Below are 20,131 nucleotides of genomic sequence, written 5' to 3'. Positions count from 1 at the left end.
TTTTTAATTTAAAACAACCAACAACCTCTCCTGTATATAGGTAAATGGTAACGTCATTATATCGTATTTGATAAATGGGGGCTTGCATGTTGATGTTTGAGGAACTCCATCAATTGCAACAAAAAACCTGAACGGCTTTCTTTTGCAGACGGAAAACTCTTTGAGCATGGGAAGAGTTACCTCATATTTCAATTCCATACAGCATAGGAGCATGAAATAAGGCAAAGTAAACTGTCCTGGCTTCCTCGCTGCCAATTAAATATCACACCCTTCTAATCGCATATATTTGCCGACTGAGTCTGTTACAAAGTAATTCTACGTGGTCGTACCAAGTAAAAAGACTGTCTAGATTAGTTTAGAACAACACTCAAATATTGCATCTTTCCTCCTTAGAACTCGTGATGAATTCGACTAGTTGTCAAGTAGATGTTGTTGGACTTTTCACGATTTGTAACAAGTTTGTTGGTAGTAAACCATTTAAACGTAGATGTGCAAGTGCTAAGATCCTCACTATCTAGATGTTCTTTCCCCTCGGCCCAAAACAATCGTTACTGTATCATCCACAAAAAGGAGAGTAAGACAATCAATACTAATGGGTAAGTCATTAATATAGATAATAAAGAACAGAGGCCCTAACAGGCTACCCTAAGGCACTCCAATTTTAATACATTTTATATCGCTCTGCAATTGATATGAAATAAAATTTGATAAGATTTAGTGATAAGAAATCAAACGTTATATTGAGATTGCTCTTGCAGCGAGCTGCAGATAATCAGGCCAAAAGAAACTGCTGGAATAAAATCGCAAAAGTCATATACTGTTAAAACATATATTTGAAAAGGAACCTTTTGACAGCCTGCAAATTAGATGTGGTATGGGGTCACTGTGCAGAGAGAGGATACGAGTACAAGAAGTGCATGTTTGTGTTTGAGGAACTCCATTAATTGCCCGAATGGCTTTCTTTTGCAGACGAAAATCTCTTTGAGCATTGGAAGAGTTACCCCATACTGCAATTCCATACAGCATAGGAGCATGAAATAAGCCAAAGTAAACTGTCTCCGTTGCCAGTTAATTGTCGCACCCTTCTAATCGCATATATTTGACGACTGAGTCTGTTATAAAGTAATTCTACGTGGTCATACCAAGTAAGAAGACTGTCCAGAACAACACCCAAATATTGCACCTTTCCTCCTTGGAACTCGTGATGAATTCGACCAGTTGTCAAGTAGATGTTGGACTTTTCACAATTTGTAAAAAGTTTGTTGGTAGTAAACCATTTAGGTGTAGATGTGCAAGTTCTAAAATCCTCACTATCTAGATGTTCTTTCCCCTCGGCCCAAAACAATCGTTACTGTATCATCCACAAAAAGGAGAGTAAGACAATCAATACTAATGGGTAAGTCATTAATATAGATAATAAAGAACAGAGGCCCTAACATGCTACCCTGAAGCACTCCAATTTTAATACATTTTATATCGCTCTGCAATTGATATGAAATAAAATTTGATAAGATTTAGTGATAAGAAATCAAACGTTATATTGAGATTGCTATTGCAGCGAGCTACAGATAATCAGGCTAAAAGAAACTGCTGGAATAAAATCGCAAAAGTCATATACTGTTAAAACATATGTTTAGAAAGGAACCTTTTGAGAGCCTGCAAATCAGATGTGGTATGGGGTCACTGTGCAGAGAGAGGATACGAGTAGAAGAAGTGCATGTTGGTGTTTGAGGAACTCCATTAATTGCCCGAACGGCTTTCTTTTGCAGACTAAAATCTCTTAGAGCATTGGAAGAGTTACCCCATACTGCAATTCCATACAGCATAGGAGCATGAAATAAAGCAAAGTAAACTGTCTTCGTTGCCAGTTAATTGTCGCACCCTTCTAATCGCATATATTTGACGACTGAGTCTGTTACAAAGTAATTCTACGTGGTCATACCAAGTAAGAAGACTGTCCAGAACAACACTCAAATATTACACCTTTCCTCCTTGGAACTCGTGATGAATTCGACTAGTTGTCAAGTAGATGTTGTTGGACTTTTCACGATTTGTAACAAGTTTGTTGGTAATAAACCATTTAAACGTAGATGTGCAAGTGCTAAGATTCTCACTATCTAGATGTTCTTTCCCTCGGCTCAAAACCATCGTTACTGTATCACCCGCAAATAGGAGAGTAAGACAATCAATACTAATGGGTAAATTATTAATATAGATAATAACGAACAGAGACCCTAATTTGTTACCCTGAGGCACTCCAATTTTAATACATTTTATATCGCTCTACAATTAACATGAAATAAAATTTGATAAGATTTAGTGATAAGAAATCAAACGTTATATTGAGGTTGCTATTGCAGCGAGCTGCAGATAATCACGCCAAAAGAAACTGCTGGAATAAAATCGCAAAAGGCATATACTGTTAAAACATATGTTTAGAAACGAACCTTTTGAGAGCCTGCAAATCAGATGTGGTATGGGGTCACTGTGCAGAGAGAGGATACGAGTACAAGAAGTGCATGTTGGTGTTTGAGGAACTCCATCAATTGCCCGAACGGCTTTCTTTTGCAGACGAAAATCTCTTTGAGCATTGGAAGAGTTACCCCATACTGCAATTCCATACAGCATAGGAGCATGAAATAAAGCAAAGTAAACTGTCCTCGCTGCCAGTTAATTGTCGCACCCTTCTAATCGCATATATTTGACGACTGAGTCTGTTACAAAGTAATTCTACGTGGTCATACCAAGTAAGAAGACTGTCCGGAACAACACCCAAATATTGCACCTTTCCTCCTTGGAACTGGTGATGAATTCGACTAGTTGTCAAGTAGATGTTGTTGGACTTTTCACGATTTGTAACAAGCTTGTTGGTAGTAAACCATTTAAACGTAGAAGTGCAAGTGCTAAGATCCTCACTATCTAGATGTTCTTTCCCCTCGGCCCAAAACAATCGTTACTGTATCATCCACAAAAAGAGAGTAAGACAATCAATACTAATGGGTAAGTTATTAATATGGATAATAAAGAACAGAGGCCCTAACATGCTACCCTGAGGCACTCCAATTTTAATACATTTTATATCGCTCTGCAATTGACATGAAATAAAATTTGATAAGATTATGTGATAAGAAATCAAACGTTATATTGAGGTTGCTATTGCAGCGAGCTGCAGATAATCAGGCTAAAAGAAACTGTTGGAATAAAATCGCAAAAGTCATATACTGTTAAAACATAGGTTTAGAAAGGAACCTTTTGAGAGCCTGCAAATCAGATGTGGTATGGGGTCACTGTGCAGAGAGAGGATACGAGTACAAGAAGTGTATGTTGGTGTTTGAGGAACTCCATTAATTGCCCGAACGGCTTTCTTTTGCAGACGATAATCTCTTTGAGCATTGGAAGAGTTACCCCATATTGCAATTCCATACATCATAGGAGCATGAAATAAGGCAAAGTAAACTGTCCTCGCTTCCTCGCTGCCAGTTAATTGTCGCACCCTTCTAATCGCATATATTTGACGGCTGAGTCTGTTATAAAGTAATTCTACGTGGTCGTACCAAGTAAGAAGACTGTCCAGAACAACATCCAAATATTGCACCTTTCCTCCTTGGAACTCGTGATGAATTCGACTAGTTGTCAAGTAGATGTTGTTGGACTGTTCACGATTTGTAACAAGCTTGTTGGTAGTAAACCATTTAAACGTAGAAGTGCAAGTGCTAAGATCCTCACTATCTAGATGTTCTTTCCCCTCGGCCCAAAACAATCGTTACTGTATCATCCACAAAAAGAGAGTAAGACAATCAATACTAATGGGTAAGTTATTAATATGGATAATAAAGAACAGAGGCCCTAACATGCTACCCTGAGGCACTCCAATTTTAATACATTTTATATCGCTCTGCAATTGACATGAAATAAAATTTGATAAGATTATGTGATAAGAAATCAAACGTTATATTGAGGTTGCTATTGCAGCGAGCTGCAGATAATCAGGCTAAAAGAAACTGTTGGAATAAAATCGCAAAAGTCATATACTGTTAAAACATAGGTTTAGAAAGGAACCTTTTGAGAGCCTGCAAATCAGATGTGGTATGGGGTCACTGTGCAGAGAGAGGATACGAGTACAAGAAGTGTATGTTGGTGTTTGAGGAACTCCATCAATTGCCCGAACGGCTTTCTTTTGCAGACGATAATCTCTTTGAGCATTGGAAGAGTTACCCCATATTGCAATTCCATACAGCATAGGAGCATGAAATAAGGCAAAGTAAACTGTCCTCGCTTCCTCGCTGCCAGTTAATTGTCGCACCCTTCTAATCGCATATATTTGACGGCTGAGTCTGTTATAAAGTAATTCTACGTGGTCGTACCAAGTAAGAAGACTGTCCAGAACAACATCCAAATATTGCACCTTTCCTCGTTGGAACTCGTGATGAATTCGACTAGTTGTCAAGTAAATGTTGTTGGACTTTTCACGATTTGTAACAAGGTTATTGGTAGTAAACCAGATGTAGATGTGCAAGTGCTAAGATCCCCACTATCTAGATGTTCGTTCCCTCGGCCCAAAACCATCGTTACTGTATCATCCACAAATAGGAGAGTTAATATAGATAATAAAGAACAGACGCCCTAACATGATACCCTGAGGCACTCCAATTTTAATACATATTATATTAAACATATTATATCGTTCTGCAATTGATATGAAATAAAATTTGATAAGATTTAGTGATAAGAAATCAAACGTTATATTGAGATTGCTTTTGCAGCGAGTTGCAGATAATCAGGCCAAAAGAAACTGCTGGAATAAAATCGCAAAAGTCATATACTGTTAAAACATATGTTTAGAAAGGAACCTTTTGAGAGCCTGCAAATCAGATGTGGTATGGGGTTACTGTGCAGAGAGAGGATATGAGTATAAGAAGTGCAGGAATTAATATGGACATGGGTCTAGGAATAAATGCTGTCGGGGATATGGTGCAAGGGAAGATAAGAAGTGAGGACGAAATATATGAGTAGCAAGTGAACAAAACTGGACTTATCCACAATATGACGTCATAATTTCAAGAAATGATATTAATTAAGTACTGTCAAGCAAAAATGGAGTTGTCTAGCAATTCAATCACAAATTTTACTCAAATGTATAACTTAAAAAATTTGAACTACAGCAAAAAAAAAAATGTATAATTTGCCATTACTTTTGAAGAGTAGAAAGGAATGTTTTAGAAACTAGGATGATACAGAGTGGGACGTAAAATCGATGATATCTGTTGATTGCGGGAGTTAATTATAAAACGTACGTGTTCAACAACGACCGCAGACCGTGCGTGACATCGACTATTTCGGTAAAATGACGCACGTATTCATAATCAGAATGTAACACTTTCCGATTCTTCCATTAAAACAAAGAATTAAAATTAAGAATTGCTAAAGAAACAAAAACTTACTAAAAATTCCTTCAAAAACGGTTTCACTTAAAACAAATTAATTTTAACACTATTTGTTAAGTTACGCCTTAAAGTTTTAGATGTTGTGTCTCGTTTCTGACTCACTAAGGACGATGAGCACAACCAAAGACGACTCTGTCACGACGACCACGCACTCTGTAATAAATAAAGAAGGAAATAAAAAAAGAGGCAACTCCCGGTCCCGATTAAGCCGAAGAAAGCGCAAGTGAGACGCATACCATCTCGTCTGGATAAAATTAGAAGTGTACGGAGCGTTTCGTATTTTCTATCGACAACTAACAGAGGAGATCATCTCCGTTAACTCCCGTATACCGCGAACGTCGGTGCCACACTGGCGACTTTTTTATTGTTATTACACATTACATCGTCAACTCAAGGGGGGACTCGCAATACTCTCTCTCTTTCTCTCCTCTTATCATTTTTGAAACGGTTTCGTGTCAGATAATCTTTTTTTCTCAATTCTTTTTTTTAATGTGGCTGAAGTTAGATTCATATTCGAATCTGTACCAGATTCAGATTCATAAAATTATAGTTGACCAGATAAGTATTGAACACATCAATTGAAAAATCGTTTTCTGAAACTACAGAAGTTTCAAATTTAAACATTATTTTCTCAATAACTAGAGACTGCAGCACTCTGTGACTAGTCTAGATTATTGCATTAGGTCCTCTGGTATAGTTCTAGCCCACCAGCACCCCCAGATTTGATGTAGGGACTGCAGGGTGAATTTTTGAATATTCCTCGTTTTCAATAGCAAATTTAAACATTATTTTCTCAATAACTAGAGACTGCAGCACCCTGGGACTAGTCTAGATTATTGCATTATGTCCACTGGTATCCTTCTAGCCCACCAGCACCCCTAGTATTGCCGTAGGGACCGAAAGGTGAATTTTTTAATATTCCTCATTTTCAATAGCAAATTTAAACATTATTTTCTCAATAACTAGAGACTGCAGCAGCCTGGGACTACTTATTGTTAGTCTAGATTATTGCATTAGGTCCACGCATTTTTATTTGGTGATTTATTAAATTACTGAATCAACATTAATTCTCCGTCTCAACATCTAATCTCTCTTTTGACGTCGTGCCTAAGAAGAAGACCATATTGGTCGAAACAATTGTCGCACCGAAACAAATAAATAAACAATCATCATCGTAAAATACACCTTTTATTTCATTATCCACACTACGATGAAACTGGAATCCCAGATCGCTAAATAGGAATAGGATGCCTATATAATCCTTAGCAATGTTGAATAAGAAAGTTTTTTTATATCTCTAATAGTTTTTAATATATAACGGGATATGTAAATTAATATTGACGAGTGTTATCCTGATATATCTTCTATCATAGATAAATATAAAACTAATATGAAATAATAATATAATAGATCTGGAAGTTGGTTTACAAAACATTTTAATAAACTGAATAGTAACAAAATAACAACGAAATAAAAGTATAGAACAATTTGTTAAGACAATCTTAAACTTTTTAAAACTTAAAACAATAAATTTTGATTTTAATAAATTAAAACAACAGAAACATAATATGTTGCACCTACAAAATGTGCTCAAGCTGACCGTGATTCGCCGCCAAACCAAGTGCTGAAACCGGCTTCTCACTTCATTATGAGTAACTTTTTTAAGAGTATCATGACTTATCGTATTACAAGCATCACGAATTTTTTGTTTAAGATGTTCAACGTTGTTTGTGGGAGTACTGTATACAATATTCTTGATTGTGCCCCATAAAAAGATGTCCATGCAGCTTAAGTCTGGTGACTTAGCTAGCCAACGCACTGGACCAGATCTTCCTATTCATCTCTCAGGATATACGCGGTTCATATATTGCGTAACAACGAAATATAATATTGTGATAGGGCGCTCCATCCATTTGAAACCATACATTTTTCTGTATGAGAGGTATATCTTGCAATAAATCGGGCACTTCATTTTCTAAGAAATGGAGAAAGATTGGTCCATTAAAATTGTAATTGAAAAAATATGGACCCACTAAATATCGATCGATTATGCCGCACCATACATTAATTCCAAAGTGGCCTTGATTTTCGACTTCATTAATCACATTAGGAGTTTCAGTGGCCCAGTATCTTTTATTCTGCCTATTTGGAAGCCCATTACTTACAAATCGGCTCTCATCAGTCCATAAAATGTTCTTATATATCCTTCTATTGTAGTCTTCCAATATGGCCATATCCGCTAAAAAATCGGTTATCTTCATTTAAAAGCTGCAAGTTCTTCAATTTGTATGCAAAATATTCGTTCTTCTTAAGTATTCGACGTATGGAGGAATAGGAAATATTTAATTGTTGACTTGCCATATTAACAGATGCTCTAGGATTATGTTCAAAAAACTGACAAACTTCAGCTACGACGCCATCATTACATAAGGTCTATTTAATAGGAACATGTTTCCTATAGGAAAACGGTTCTGTATTTTTTCTTAAATTTTGTTCCAACCGGGTAAAAAACTTGTGGTCCGGAACAGCTCGATCTGGATACTTTTTGCGATAAAGTCGGACAGCTGCCCTTGAATTACGGCGAGCTTCACCCTAAATTAAAAGTATGTCAACCATTTCCTGGTGATTTGGCATTTTTAAGAAACAAATGCAAGACTATAATACTGTGATTTGACACTGAGTCAAATTAACAAATGTTCTATTTTAAAATGTTATATTTTCAATCCATGGCTACCTATGATGGAAGAATTACTAGAATGATGCTCGTCAATATTAATTTACGTATCCCGCTATATATTAAAAACTATTAGAGATATAAAAAAGTTTTTTTATTTATTATTGCTAAGAATTATATGGGCATCCTATTTCTAAACAGAAAAAAATGTGTTCGTTGAAAAAATAAATTTGTACGCGTCGCGACGCCCAACGTCGCCGTCTAAAATTTGTAACGTCTGATGTTTCTTAAAGCTGAGAAGATACTATTTAAAATGGCATACATTTTTTTTTTCGAAAATTTTACCTGTTTCCCATAAAAGAGGTGGGGCGTCGAGTTTGGCTGACCCTGTACACTACTCTCCAAAATTATCGCACCACCTAAATTATGTATCAAGTTTAAAGGTATTTGTTTTTGAATCAACGGATGGATTTTGATGATTCTTTCTTCACGATATAGGTAAAAAGAAATTTATGTTTTTTCTTCTAATTTTGCAACACCCTGTGGAATTTATCAGAAAGAACCGCTACATTGCATTTACATTACGTTAGAATGGCAACCCTTCTCTACATTTTTGTTCAAGAATCATCTCGATATCTCTTTTATCAAGGAAGATACACAAGTTTAAATGTAACGAATTTTTATTAACATTTTAAACAAGTAGGTGAAAACTAAAAAACACTACATAATCCTTAATCAATTCTCTCAAAATCACCTAATAACGTGCATTTCCGCCTCTCTTACGTATCACTTCTTCACAGCGACGAGGCATACTTAAAATCAAGCGTCGAATTTGATCTTGATCAATTGCATCCCAAACCTCTCTTACCATCCTCTCAACGTCGTCCAAAACGATAGGTGGTGGATGTCGGCCCCTTAACTGACCAATATTATCCCATAAATTCTCTATTGGATTGAGATCAGGGTTACAGGGTGGCCAGTCCATGGTTTGTATACCAACTTCATCCAAATAGTCACGGACCGTATAGGTAACATGAGCTCTTGCATTAATAATGCATTAATAAAAAATTATTTCCTATGTAAAGGGTACCACGTGTTCCGATAAAATGTCTGTAATATACCTTTCACCTGTTAATGAACCTCTTCGCAAAGAAACAAGGTCTGTTCGTGCTGTAAGCGAAATTCCACCCCAAACCATTACAGATCCTCCATTAAATAAAGTTGTCGGTCGTATGTTGCACTGTGCATAGCGTTCATTGGGCCGTCGAATTACTCTTAAACGTCTATCTGAGCTGTATAAACAAAGCCTTGATTCATCTGTGAACAGTACTTGTTCCCAGTCATCAGCATTCCAGTCAAGATGTTCTCTGGCAAATTACAATCTACTCCTACGATGATTTGCGTTTAAATTTGGTGCTCTAGCAGGAATCCTTGCATGCAAATCACCTTCGGCGAGACGCCTTTGTACAGTGTTAGTACTAATTCGAATATTATGAACATCTGCTACTTGTATCTGTAAGTTTCTCATTGTAACAAAACAATGAGAAATGAGTGTTGCGACTCTCCTTCTTCCTTGTCCAGGTCGTCTTGTATGATCATTTGTCTCTTGAAATCGTTGAACGACACGTGATATTGTTGTATGAGAAACTCCTAATCTCAAGCCTATTTCACGATAACTTATTCCTTCATTGGCTAAAGTAACTGCCTCAACACACTCATCGCGGTTTAAATGTCTTGAAATACGGTCCATGTCAAATAAACACTTAATAACCCAAAGCAGCAACTTGCTAAATGCCATAGATTAAATAAATATATATACTTATATAGATGGCGTGTTCTTCACCTTTAGATTTAACGCTGTTTTTAGTTGTGACCCGCGATACCAATGGCGCTAGTGAACATGCGCGGGAATTTTAAAAATCTTTCAAATTTGATTTCCTTGTTTTTTGAAAACTGCATGATAAAATTAAACAGAAACAATTTTCGCTTATAGCGAATTTGTTTCTGCAAAATTTCAACATACACAGTTATCAAAAAACAATTATATAGTGTAACAGGTATTATAATGTTAATAATAAAACAAAATTTGATAAAATAAATTACATACAAATAAAACAACAATGTAAAAAAACATATAAAATGAAGTAAAAAAAGTATGTAATAAAAAACTATAATTAAATTACAAAATTATTTTATAAATAAGCACAATTCACTTGGTTGTTTGGAAAAAGACACGTATCAACCCCTGATTTTTTTAAATGTAAAGAAAAATACAAAGAATTATTAAGGCGAGTTTTGAATAAAAAAAATGGGCATTAAATCGTAGATGTGCCCTTTTCTAAATAACCTATTCAATTAACAAAAAAATTAAAATTAAAATAGGAGAATTAAATTTGTAGCTATTTTTTTGTATCATTTTGAAACTAAAACGAAATAAAAATTATACAAAATAAAACTATCACTAATATAAGCTAAAAAACATCAACCTTAATTGTTCTTTTAGTTACTCACTTCATTAATCAATCTTAACATTAACAATACTTTCCTTTTCAATCTTCTTGTCACTCACTTGTCACTATTCGTTATAAATAAACTACAAGCTTGCTATAAATAGTTTTTAGATTATTTCCTAGACAACTAAAAATCAAAAATGTGAACATTAATTCAATCGGTAAAGAAGCTGTTCTTGTGTAGTATGCTATAAGCGCCAAAGGTATCACGGGTCACAACTAAATTTATTATTGACGCATGCTTATACGGAATTAACACAGCATGCTAAATGCGTAAATAAAATTGACAAGCATTTCTGTCAAACTGTTTGATATTTCATAGCCTGCTTATTTTATTAGTAAGGACTATATTTCAACAAAATTAAGTCAAATTTAAAAAATGTATATCTTCATTGATAAAAGAGATATCGAGATGATTCTTGAACGAAAATGTAGAGAAGGGTTGCCATTCTAACGTAATGTAAATGGTGTTGCAAAATTAGAAGAAAAAACATAAATTTCTTTTTACACCCCGTATATGGGTAAAACGTTGACAATTGTCAGAAACCATCAACCTATACCGTGAAGAAAGAATCATCAAAATCCATCCGTTGATTCAAAAAAAAAATACCTTTAAACTTAATGCATAATTTAGGTGGTGCGATAATTTTGGAGAGTAGTGTATTTTTTGAGATAAATAGTCGGTTTCGTTTTTAAATCATCTGGAATATGGTTGTACACCTTAAAACAAAAATAAATTGCACTCTTGTATTCTACTATACTGGGTTTTCATACTTAGAAATTATTTTCTCAACAACTAGAGACTGCAGAAAATTTATTCAATATTTAGTTTGATATTATATTCATATGGCTTTTACTTCTCTTTTTAATGGAACAAGCCAAAGATATTATAACATCTTGTTTAAATAATAGGTCACACTCTACTAAAGTTAATTCAAAAGCGTTAACAGATAAGTGGTTATCAGATTACTGCATCGACGCATTTGCGTTTTTGTATTTAAAAAACATTTCTCATTATATTTATTACATAGATGCAATTTATGTTTTCCGGAAACGATTGCTTAAATTTAAAAGTATTTGTAGATACTTACATATTTATTCTATATAACGTAAACTCTAGTCACTAGGTATTAATAGTCCTAAGTATGAAAGAATAATTAATTTATTTACTCGATCCCGGTCAAACAAATATGGACAATAATATATTTAACAAAATTAAAAAGTTTTTCCAAAGGTGTAATAAAACAAATAGTCGTAATGAACGAATAAATATTAAAGATTTGAAAATGGCTAAAGACCACAAATATCCTAAACAAACGGATAGCATAAATTGTGGACTATTTGTTATACATTTTATGAACGTCATAGTCATAGACTTACTCCTCTAGACTACGCGTGGTGAGTGCAAGCTGTTGTCAAGATGATATGCAATCCAAACAGCATGGAGGGGCAGGAAAGTTTATGACATTTGACGGAACTGCAACAAATTTTGCTGTTGCATCAAAATTGGGAGCAAATTTAAGATATCCTGATGCACAACCCTGGTTTCGACACCCTGTGAATAATAAACGTGTCCATATAATACTAGACCCTTGTAACATGGTGAAACTTGTCAGAAAAACTCTTGCCAATTGATGTATACTTTTAGATGAAGAAGGGTGGACAATTAAATGGGATTTCTTTAATAAGCTTGTTACATTGCAACAGACTGAAGGCCTACATGCTGCTAACAAATTGACAAAAAAGTACATACATTTCCGACGGGAAATTATGAAAGTCAGATTGGCTGTACAAGTTTTAAGCACAAGTGTTGCAGATGCTTTGGATTTCTACAATACAGATCTTCATTTACTGACTTTTATTGACTGAGAAGGCACATAAAATTTTTGCAGAAAAATTAATTATGTGTTTGATGCGCTCAATTCCAGAAATATCTTTTCGAATGCTACTTGGGGAAAGCCATTGTCTTTCGATAATGCAGCTTCCTTCTCAATTTTTTTTAAAAATTCCATACGCTACTTAGCTACACTTAAGACTGATAACGGAGAATGTATCCTAACCACTCGTGCTATCAGATCAAGAGGTGGATTCAATAACAATCCCACAGCAGAACAATTTGAAGGTGCCTACAAGAGGCTTTTATTGAAAACTGAAATTGAAGCACCCACTTCTGCAAATTGCGTGGACAATACTTCTATTTTGACAGTAAGTAGTGGCAACCAAAAAGACCATGTCGATGATCTTCTGAACGCTTTTTCTGAAACCGCAACAGACGAAGGAAGTGAACAGGTTCTGTATTTCGGAAATTTGTCTCCATATTTAATCAATGTTACCGAGTACATATCTGGTTTTGTGCCTAGAAAAATAGCCAAGTCAATCAAATGTGCTATTTGTGCAGATGCTTTATTTGCGGTAGAAAGTAACTCATATCTTTTGAACAGAAAAAATCGGGGAGGATTGTTAACTGCTTTAAATGATGTCGTAAGCATTTGTGGTACCGCTGAGAATATTTTTAGGTTTTACGTACAATCAAATAATCATCCTGATATTCACGCTTCGCATACATAATCAAAACAAAGATGTGGATGAAATTAATGTCAGGATAAGCCAAATATATAACAAACTAACGTTGTTTAAAAACCAGTAGGTTACCAAATTGTACAACAGCATAGTACTTTATAATAATCCTGAGTGCGGTTCTCAATTTCATTTTTATACGTTTTGTTTTGTACAGTTTTGATTTTTCTTATTTTAAGGAGTTTGTATACAAAACAATAAATATAAATTGTCAAAATGAATTGTGTTTTTACTATTACCACTCTTCCACGTAAATTCCGATATAAGCGAAATCACATACGAGACGAGTAAAATTTGTAAAGACAAAGTCTTTGGTCAACACTGAATAGTCGAATACGACTTAAAAATTGCGAAATTTCCATTTATTGTTTTCCGTTTGTTTCTACATAAGCCTGGGGTTTGCTCTAAAATAATACCGCAATTTGTAGTAAAGGAGATATGCACTACCTTGAATGCTACATTCGCTTTTCTGCCCCTCGTGTTACCTATCTTGGCAACACAAGCTCTTATAGAAGCTACTAGGGGGGCGCGGTCTAGTGTAGTAAGTCTATGGTTATAGTAGAATCATTAATAATGATCAGTTATTAATATCGGTTTAGGCTACAAACCTACTTGTTGGAAAATTCTGAAAATATTAAAAAGCAGGTACCGCCCTAGGTGTGGTCTCTATAACGAATCACAATACATTTCAATGTCAATGTCAACAAACATGTCTTTTGAACAAGCGTCCTACATTACCTTCATATTTACCTGCAATCTTTGTTCAATTTAAATGCTTTAATGTATCCCAAAATAATGTTTAAATTTGGCATTGAAAACGGGGAATATTTGAAAATTTACCCCTCGGCCCCTACGACGAATCTATAGATGTTGGTGGGCTAGAAGGATACCAGAGGACCCAATGCAATAATCTACAGTAGTCCCAGGGTGCTACAGTCTCTAATTATTGAGAAAGTAATGTTTAAATTTGCTATTGAAAATAAGGAATATTAAAAAAATCACCCTACGGCAAATCTGGGGGTGCGGGTGGGCTAGAAGGATACCAGAGGACCTAATGCAATAATCTAGACTAGTCCCAGGGTGCTGCAGTCTCTAGTTATTGAGAAAATAATGTTTAAATTTGCTAGTGAAAACGAGGAATATTAAAAAATTCACCCTTCGGCCCCTACAGCAAATCTGGGGGTGCTGATGGGCTAGAATGATACCAGAGGACCTAATGCAATAATCTAGACTAGTCGCAGGGTGCTGCAGTCTCTAGTTATTGAGAAAATAATGTTTAAATTTGCTATTGAAAACGAGGAATATTAAAAAATTCACCCTTCGGCCCCTACAGCAAATCTGGGGGTGCTCGTGGGCTAGAAGGATACCAGAGGACCTAATGCAATAATCTAGACTAGTCCCAGGGTGCTGCAGTCTCTAGTTATTGAGAAAGTAATTGAGGTTTACTGGTTGTAATTTAAACACTACTCACCTCATTTAAAGGACATACAAAAATGCGTATTTCATTATGAAATGATGAAAATGAACTGAAGTTTTAGTCTAAATGTAAATAATAATAAATTTTCATGACAACGCCATGGTATAATGATTTAACATATACAGGATGTCCCGAAATTAAAAGTCAAGCGGGCACCGGGTGAGAGGCCAACCCATACCTGTTCTGGTAAAAATCAGAAAAAAATTCTATGTCTCCTAGTTAAGTGGTAATAGACACATTTTTGAAAATGTTAAAAATCGTTCCCATACATCATATCTTTAGGTATGGTCAGAAATGTTTGCAATTTAATAGTGATTTTTTTAATAATGTATTCCTAATGCACCATGCTACTATAGCAGTCACAAATCGAACAACAAAAGTCGTTAGTTTTGCAAAAAAAAAAGTATTAGTTTGATTAAGTTAAGGTTGAAAGAATTTATGTCTATTAAGTTTGACACACGATTTCTAAACAAAGGACTAGTACAACACCCTTGGCAAGTTATTTTAAAAGATGGCTTGTTTAGTCAAGATTTCAAAATGTTATAATACTTGGCATTTTTCTTTTCCTAAAAAATATTATTGTCTGTTTTTCTGTCAAAAACGCGTTATTTAAAAAATTCATTCTTTCGTATGTTATTTGTATTTCCTCCAAAATGATTTAACAACTTTGTTAGAAGATGTGCCACTCTATATCTACAGAGAAATGTGGTTTCAACAAGATGGTTGCCCAGCTCATTATGCTTGTCCTGTACGAGATTGCATTCAGAATACCCAGAATGATAGATTAGGCGTCGTGATTCCATTACGTGGCCTCCTCATTCTCTGGGTCTAAATTCCCTTGATTTTCTTATTTGAGATTAGGATTGTATTTTCAATATTTATACAGCAGCAGAAGAAATAAATGCAAAGAGATTTGCACAACTAGTAAAAAGATCTTTTCTGTGACGATGCAGAGCTTGTATTAGTGTAGACGACAAATAATTTGAGCATTTGTCTTAGTTTTAAGAAAATAATGCTATAAAATTAATAATAAATAAATTTGTTTGTTTAATTTTGTCTTTAGGTTAACCTTATTTGAAAGAGTCTTTTTGCAAGACATACGGGCAACCATCTTGTTGAAACCACATTTTGTAGTTAGTAAATATTGATTGGCACATCTTCTAACAAAGTTAAGAGGGAATAAAAAGTAAATACAAATAACATACAAAAGTATGAATTTAAATTTTTTAATTTTAATTTTAAATAACGTGTATATCAATTTAAAATTAGGTGGGTTCTGTGACGGTAACGCTACAGATACTCCCCTGAGCAAAATATTTAACCGGTGGAAAGGAATAAATAAAAATGCAACATGGAATTAATCGAGTATTATTCTGCAAAGGAAACTTTTAATAATTTCTTCGATGCAGAATGTTTCGATAAATTATTTAATGCTATTATGTATTTCAAATGAACGCTGGTTTTAAACGATCGATGTTAACAATGTATTCTTGATTGTTTCTTAACAACTTTAAAAGGTCCTTCATATCTTGGTGATAATGAAGGTTTTATGCCCTCAACTCAAAGGAAAACAAAGTCTGAATCACGCAGTTCTTTATGTACAAAAGGTTTTTCAGTGGAATGTAAAGAGGTTGACGTTAGCTTCAAATTGGAAAATGTTTGTTGTAAGCTGATCAATAAAGGGTTAACATTTGTTGAGTTGTGAGAATTTACGAAAAATTCACCTGGTAAACGTAACGGTTGACCGTAAACCAGTTCTGCTGAAGAACAACCTAAATCTTCTTTCAAGGAAGACCTTAGACCTAATAATATTATAGGAAGATCTTGTTTCCACCTATTAGTTTTACCTCTAGCAATAATGGCAGTTTTCAGAGTTCTGTGAAAAATCTCCAAGGTGCCATTACTTTGAGGATGGTAACAGGAAGTGATCGAATCGGAAACAATCGATTAAATTCTGCAAAAAAAGTTGTGATTCAAATTGTCTGCCCTGATCGTGCGTAATCGTGTGTGGTATACCAAACCTTGAAAAATAATGCGTCAATAGAGCAGTAGCAACAGTAGAACTTGACGTATTTTTGAGAGGATAAACTTCTGGCCACCTTGTAAAACGGTCAATGACTGTATTTTGCTTGACAAGGCGATAGTTTTTTTGAAAAATTAATTTTTCACAACCCATCGCTTAGGGTTGTGAAAAATTATTTTTTTTGGGATAATACTGCTCCAATCACCGTATTGGAAGCGTCAGTAGATAAAGATAATTGACCAGTTTTACAAGGATAAGCCAGAATTGTTGAATTTGCTAATTGAGTTTTAGAGAGTTTCAATTTTCAATAACTTTGCTTTCACTTTTATAAAGTAAATTCGAAATATGATATAAAGGTGCAAGTATTTGAAAAATTTGGAACGAATCTATGATAAAAGTTTATCATACCCAAAAATCTTTGTAACTGTTTAAGTGTTTTTGGTGTAGGAAATTCTTTAATAATTTTAATTCTGTCATCTGAAGGACGAATGCATTTAGAAAGTTTAATTGAAATTCCAAAATCATTTAACCTATTAAAAAGTATGTCTAAATGGGAGATATAATCGTCTTCATTTTTACTTGCAATTAGCATATCATCTAAGTAAACAAAGATAAAGTTTAAGCCTGAAGTAACTTCGTTGATAAAACGTTGGAATGTTTGAGCAGCATTTCTCAAACCGAAAGGCATCCTAGTAGACTCAAATAAACCAAAAGGAGTAGTAATCGCAGTTTTGTAAACATCTTTCTTAGCAATTGGTATTTCGTGGTACAAGATGTACCTTAGAAAAGATTTTACAGTTGTGCAAATGTAAATTAAAATCTTGAATATGTGGAAACGGATATCTGTCCGGCACCGTAACTTAAAATTGACGGTAATCTCCGCATGGTCTCCAATCAACACAATCTTTTTTTGGAACCATGTGAAGCGCAGAAGCAACAGAAGACGAAGATGGCCTACAAATGCCAAAAGCAACCATTTGCTCGAATTCTGTTTTTGCTATTGTATATTTACTAGAATCTAAACGTCTTGGATGGCAAAAAGGAAGATGTGAATTCGTAATAATTTTATTAATTTTTTTATATATTTTAAACAGAATGTTTCACAGGTTTGGAAAAATCTGGAATTGAAATTAAATTGTGATATTAAAAAATTGAGTATATTTTGTTTCGACAATGAATAATTTTTGATTTGGAACAATTGAGTTAATAAGCGGACCTGATGATGTCAATTTAGTTGTTGAATCAACTAAACAGTGGTTTCTAATATCTACCAAAATACCGAATTTATTAAGAAAATCTGCAACAATAATAGGTCTTGAAATATCAGCAACAGTAAAAATAAAATTTCTTCGACGATTCAAATTTATTGTTAACATTTTTTTACCGTAAGTAGCAATAATTGAACCATTTGCTGCTTTAAGGAAAGAGTCTTTATCTTTTTTGTAATGCAAAAACGTATTGCGGGGAATAACAGATACGCCTGCACCAGTATCTATCAAAAAATGAAATTTGTTTTGATGATCGAAGATAAAAAGTCGAGAACTCTTCTTGTGAATTGGTGCAATGATATGTGATTAATTACCCACTGTCGAAACTTTTATTCGTTTTTTTGAATTTTGTTTTCTAAATGAATTGTGAAAAATACACCAGGCTGAACACTTCAAGCTTTATCACTGTAGTTACTATGATAAAAGCAAATTTTTGAAGAATTTTAGAAGAGTTTGATCTTGATCTGTCTTTGAATGGGCTTCTACAATCTTCAGTCTTCAGAAAAAGCTTTTATTAAATCAAAATTAGTATTTTGAACGGAATCATTTTTAGAGTTTGAAGAAGAAAATTCCGAAATTTTATAAGGTCTTGAAAGAGAAGAATTAAATGATTCCCAAATTTTATCGGCGATAGAAAGTAATTCACCGATATTGTCTTTACTGGACGCTAATAAGGCAACAGAAATGGTTTGAGGTAACCTACGTTTCCAAAGTTTTAAGGAAAGGTCTTGGCTAACCATTTGAGAACCGCCTGCAGTGTTTAACATTTCCCTATAAAAATCGGATGGTTTCTGGTCACCCATTTCTGTTCCAAACAATAATTCGTCTAACCTCTTTTCTTCGCTTTGTGAAAGTCTAGTTATTAAAATATTTTTAAGGAAATTGTACATTTCGCGTTCAGGTGGATTAGAAATAATTGTCATAAATAGTTGAGATGATTTCAATACATTTGTTATGACAAGGTTGTATTTAGTCTTGTCAGAATGAATTCTTGAAATAGTAAATTGTGCCTCGATTTGAATGAACCAGAGTTCTGGTTTACTTACCCAAAAAGGTGGTAATTTAATAGAGGACACGTTTTATTGAATGAAATTGTTGGAATCACCACTTTGATCGTTCATTTTAATAACGTTTGTGAATACTTATAATTTTGAAAATTAAATGTCTGTCAAACACTATTAACAGTTAATAACAATTATTTATTATTTATTCCTTCTCACGGCTAAATACCTTAAACATGGAAATATCTATAACGTATCTGACGCAGATACTCCACCTGTTACAATGTCGAAATAGAGGAATCTTCAAAACAAGTCTTCAAAATGGGCAAAATATTAATTAAATTATCTTCAAAATAAGAAAACTAAAATTAAAAATCTTCTAAATTCTTATAAGACCAAAGGGCAAAAATCCGGTCTATCCAAAAATTAAATTTAAGGTTGTTAGTTTTTTCAAATTGAATTTAATTGTTAATATTGTTAACGTCGGGATTATCGAAGAGCGATTTTAATTCTTCTTGAGGTAGATCTTCAAGTTTTGAAGCCTGTCTTGTTTTAATTACGTCGGTGTTACCAATTAAGGTTTACTGGTTGTAATTTAAACACTATTCACCAGTTCAACCTCATTTAAGGACAAAAAATAAGAATGCGTGGACCTAATGCAATAATCTAGACTAAGTAGTCCCAGGGTGCTGAAGTCTCTAGTTATTGAGAAAATAATGTTTAAATTTGCTATTGAAAATGAGGAATATTAAAAAATTCACTTTTCGGTCCCTACGGCAAATCTAGGGGTGCTGGTGGGCTAGAAGGATACCAGAAGACCTAATGCAATCAGTGATGCGCGCTGAGTAAATACCCGGCGGGTAGGTATTTATAAAATGGGTATTTATCTGGGTATTTACCCCGGCCTAGGGTAAATACCCAAACAGTACATACAAAAGTGATACAAGTAAAAATATAACAGATTCGGACAAAAATGTAGAGGAACATGATGAAATAGGCGTTGAAATAGGCTCATTCTTCATTCTTGCGACGATGATCCGCCCAGTTCCACTTGAGCTTTGCCACAATGTTGACCGCATCATTTACGCCAGTTCTTCTTCGTAGGTCTTCATTTCGTATGTGGTCCCTCAGGTTTAAACCCAGTATCGACCTCTCCA

The 20,131-nt window shown here is 34.4% G+C and overlaps 1 protein-coding gene across 4 annotated transcripts in view; it reads right to left on the bottom strand.

Annotated features, from left to right (window-relative positions):
* LOC111413518 (C3G guanyl-nucleotide exchange factor) overlaps nt 1-20,131 on the bottom strand; it is a 72,903-nt gene that overhangs the window by 34,013 nt on the left and 18,759 nt on the right. Inside the window, exons 1-2 of one of the 4 annotated variants that reach the window (XM_071194939.1) lie at nt 5,681-5,795; nt 5,442-5,597 (exon numbers count right to left, since the gene is read on the bottom strand). The exons of the other annotated variants lie outside the window; for them this stretch is intronic. The gene's annotated coding sequence lies outside the window, so the exon portion shown is untranslated. Of the gene's footprint in view, nt 1-5,441; nt 5,598-5,680; nt 5,796-20,131 lie in introns of those variants that run through there. 4 annotated transcript variants of the gene reach the window in all.

The sequence above is a fragment of the Onthophagus taurus genome, chromosome 3 (genome assembly GCF_036711975.1).
Source record: "Onthophagus taurus isolate NC chromosome 3, IU_Otau_3.0, whole genome shotgun sequence".
Taxonomy (NCBI): Eukaryota; Metazoa; Arthropoda; class Insecta; order Coleoptera; family Scarabaeidae; genus Onthophagus; species Onthophagus taurus.
This window is presented reverse-complemented; position numbering and strand designations above follow the sequence as displayed.